Source organism: Protobothrops mucrosquamatus, unplaced genomic scaffold (genome assembly GCF_001527695.2).
Source record: "Protobothrops mucrosquamatus isolate PMUCROS unplaced genomic scaffold, P.Mucros_1.0 scaffold207, whole genome shotgun sequence".
NCBI classification, from domain to species: domain Eukaryota; kingdom Metazoa; phylum Chordata; class Lepidosauria; order Squamata; family Viperidae; genus Protobothrops; species Protobothrops mucrosquamatus.
In genome coordinates, this window is record NW_015386562.1 from 722,458 (window position 1) to 727,194 (window position 4,737).

The following is a 4,737-nucleotide window of genomic DNA, read 5'->3' on the forward strand; positions in this document are numbered from 1 at the left end:
GAACAAGAGGGAGGAAGGGATGAGAACAGTTTACTGCAACTTAATTAGGCTCTAAGGATTCATTCCACTAATTCGAGTCACAGGAAGGATAATAAAACACAGAGGGAAGGTAACAAGATATAAATAAGTGCAAAAATGTAAACGGCATAAATATAACTGAAATACAAGCTGAATATTTGCTTTTGAAACTTATATTCTTGTCAAGCACAGATTTTCCAAACTTGTATTTGCATTTGGTCAACTATATATGAGCCACCCTAATACTGTAAGGGAACAAAAAAGCTTTTGAAGACTAGGAGATCAGAATGAACAAATAATAATTGTGGAACCCAGATAAGATTTCATTAGGCACTGTATCTTCCAGGTTCCAGGCTTCTAAAACCATTACATTTCAAAAGAATATCTAATAAATACTTAGAAGCCTTCTATTAAAGTCTTATGGACAATAAAGAAAACCAATAAAAAGAGACATTTATTCTTTTGCAGTGTATTTGTTTTTGAATTTTCTCTTTATAGACAGAGAAAAAAGTGATGACAATTTGGAATACCCACTGCAACCTCAACTGAAATGTCTGAAACTTACTTATGAAACAGACAGGAGCAATGTGGTAACAAATCACCTAGGGCACAATTTGGAATCCCCTTCCACTCTCAATATGTCAGTACACAATGAACTGTACAAACAAGAGTGATTTATTGAGTAAAACGTAATTAATCCAACTAACATTGGATGTTCAGATGGAACTCAAAAGAAACCTTTTGTTTTCTGCTTTTTTTTCTGCCCAGACAATTTGTCAAGCATTATCACTAAGCCAATTGCTTACCTCACTTTTTCTCCTATCAGCAACCTCGCTAGACATTCATAAGGGTAGTATAGCACTAAAAGCAGAGATTTATAGGAGCCATGAAATCTTGAGTTGTTGCTTTCAGAAGTGTAGTAGACCTGGCTGAACATTTGGAAGTTTCTAATCTGACTATGACACACAGGCGCAACCTCTGCCTGACAATTGAACATCAAGGTCATTATCTTTTCAGAGGCATGTGATATTGTAGAAAAGTATAGGATCCATCAGATGACACTGTTCCAAGGAAGAAATCCAGAACATGCCTACCTTGTTAAAGCAAGTGATCTTCTAAAAGGTAGTCTACATAACCTAGTCCGACGCTACAGTACCTGGGGCTTTTTGGATGATGATCAGCACATTGAATTGTACCCAGAAGTCAATCCTGGATTAGTTTATTGTCAGTCATCTCTAATAAGTTTAATCTTTAAAATGACATAAAGCAGCAGTAGCCACAAATATGATCTAAGGATCAATGACTGGGCACTGGAAACAGAACACATTACTAGTATAAGACCAATAAAGCCACGCTGTTCTTGGCTTTAAAAAAAATTGTTGGATCTGGCTTTTCCTCCAGGTGTTTCAGATTCTATTGAGTGGAGCCACCTTTTGTTTGTCTAATTGACCCATTTGGTCATTATTTTATAATTTACACATTCATTGTTTTTTGTTTGTGTTGGTTTCTGTGGTTCGCCTTGTGGTTCATGTTGGCTGAGTTGAGCAGCTCCATAATTCCAATCAATCAAAGAAACACCCGGACTACCTTTCCCATAAACAAATTGCTCCATGACTCCCACCACACTTTGCATTGTCCATTATCACCACAGTCTCCCTGCAGGCCTGCCACCTTATCTCTCCCCAAATACTGTATATTAGTTTCTCCCAACTCTTGCAGACTCATTTCCTAGCCCAAGGATCTCAATAAATCCACAATAAATCCACTGGTATATTCAGTGGTCTAGCAGCACTTGCATGCTTCTGACCGGTAATCAGTATTCTTCCCCACAAACCACCAGACTGTCCCCCTCCCCCAAATCTTCCATCCTTATTATGACTACCTGTTCTCACCAGGGGAACTGAGGCAGGAGTAACCTCATAAGTACTAAAGAACTTCTTTTCCCCTTTCCCCTAACCCTTTTCCTTCTTTCCAAGCAGTAGACTGGCATGTCTTATCTCAGGATTCAAATGAGCAAATATAAACAAGAGAGGTTCTATAACTGAGTTGTAAAGCAAATTGCAAACTGTACTAGTGTAAGTTTCTGTTATCAACCTAAGCAGAAATGGCATTCATTTATGCAAATTATTGCATAAAGTAATAAGCATGGCTAAAAATTGCCTATATTAGATATCACATTTGGAGCTGTTGAAACCTTTCCCCTACAAATTAAAATAATAAATAAATAAATAAATAAAAGATTATAAAAAACTATTATCAATCCTGAAAGAAAATGCTCATGTACAGTTAATTCAAATGTCTCTTAAAATTAAATTGGGATTCAGTCTAGTGGCTTGATCAATCTTCACGTTGCAAACTAGAACTTGTACTTCATTATGTGTAGTTAATCATTACAGGGGAAAAAAGAGGTTTCTTTCCCTTGCAAGAACAGATGAAAAATTATTAAGCAAATAAGAACCACATTCATTTTCCCCCTATCTGATGCAGTCTGGTGCATTCAATATCAAAAATTAGCATGGATCACATTTTGAAATATTAAAGCCATTTATCCAAATTATTGTCTTCACTAATTATTCACCTTTTCTTTTTAAATTGCTGAAAATTAGGAGAACTGAAAGCTAGTCATGCTACATTTTATAAGAACACCTCCATAACCAAATACTCCTAATTATAAACATTTAAAAGAAGCAATTGATGAGATTTTTCAAAATCTCCCAAGCAGTAGCAGAATTTGTATAAAGATTAAAGTAGGAGCCTCTATATTGGTGTAAGAAATTGCATTGCATTAATAAAGTTATTCCATATCACTGTGTAAGGCAGCACTACTCAAAGGTCAGTCATTTTATTTTAACTTTCTAGATGAAGAGTGTCTTCAGGAAAGGGGTGTTAAAAAGTCAGGAATGGAACCATGGAACCATGGAATCAAAGCCTCATCACTTGGACATTTGTAAAAATAGGGAGTGCTTTGATCATATGGTCATCGCCCTATCCTGACTGTTTGAAAAGCCTGCTCCCGCTGTATTCTTGATAACCATAAGAATAAAGAAGGAAGGAATATTATACATTTTTATTCAGAACCCAAGTAGGTTTCTGAAACAACACAGACAAATATGACAAAAGTATGACCAACACAGGAACTTCAAGAAACGGTAATAATTGTTTTATGATTGCTTTATGGTATCCAGGAGGTTGTCTTGAGCTTCTTTAGTTTATTTCTTCTGCACATTATTTTACAATGCAGATGCAAGCAGATTCATCAGTAACTGGACAATAGTTTCTGCCATTATTTTAAGTCAGCATTTCATAGCACCAAATCAAGGGAAATATTACATTATAATCACTGCAATTTTGAAAATATGTAGCTAGAAATAAAGCCAATGTTTACTTCAATGAGATCCTTTGGGGACTTTTAAAATTTATTATAATATTAAGCATGATGACTAAAGCACGGTGCAATCTGTGGCAGAAGATATACTGTATTATTTTCTGTTAAACATTTAAATGTTATATGTGTTCTCCATAACTAGCTTAGCATTTCTCTTTCTTAATCAAAACTTAGATAGCTTTTTTAATTAATAGCTAACCCTACTTGATAAACAATTTTTTTCTGCAAAAGCAATGACTATTTTATGAAATGGCTTATTATATAAATTGCACCTTGTGGTCTATTAAATCTTCATGCATATAAATAAGGGTTTCATGCATGAAAAAAAAACCCATGAACTTATACACTCCTGGGCAAAATTGTAATTATGTGTTTCTAAAATATGTCTCAAAGATATTCTCCTAGTGAAATATATCTTCTCCATTTTAAGAACAGCTAACACTTTTGAAAACATCTGAAATTGTCTCAGATATGCTAAATGAAATATGTTGCATTCTCATATTTAGAAATTAATTTCAATAAAAGAAAACATTCTTTTGCTGCATAAGCTTTCTGCATAAATGACATATGTGCACATTTGTATAACATTTTATTATTATTATTTAAAAAAGAGAAAAACTAACAAGAACTAATGTTAAGAAATAATGTAAAGAAAAAAGCAAAGAAAAGTGCAAAAAGAAAGAATAAAAAATAAAAAAGTAGCTTCTTTGCTGGTTTTCTTTGCAGCAATTATAAGAACAAGTACAAAATTACCTCTTACTCTACAGTTACACCCTTGCCCTCTTTTTCTATAATCTCTTTTTTCTAATCATCAAACCCATAAATCATAAGTCCATTTTTTTCTGTTTTACACAAGAAGTCTATTAAGGGTTTCAAGTCAGCAATAAATGTATATGTTGCCTTTTTTGTAATCAATGAAATCAATTTAGTCATCTCTGCAAGTTCCATCATCTTCACCAACCATTTCTTCATTGTGGGTAGTGCTGAATCTTTCCACCTTATATGTGGTAATCTTGCTGCAATTATCACATATAAAAACAAAGTTCCATCACTTTATTCCAGTTATTTGTCCATTAATCCCAAAAGAAAACTCTCCAGTTTCAGTAGTACATTAATTTTTATGATCCTCTGAATTTGTGTATGTATTTGTTTTCAATTTTTTTTAGATTTTCACATGTCCACTAGTCATAATAAAATGTCCTTTCATGTTCACATTTCCAACATAGATCTGAAGTACCTTTATAATTTCTACAGTTTCTCTAGTGACATATACCAATGATGCATCATTTTACAATAATTCTCTTTAAGGTTAGAACATAAGGTAAATTTCAATT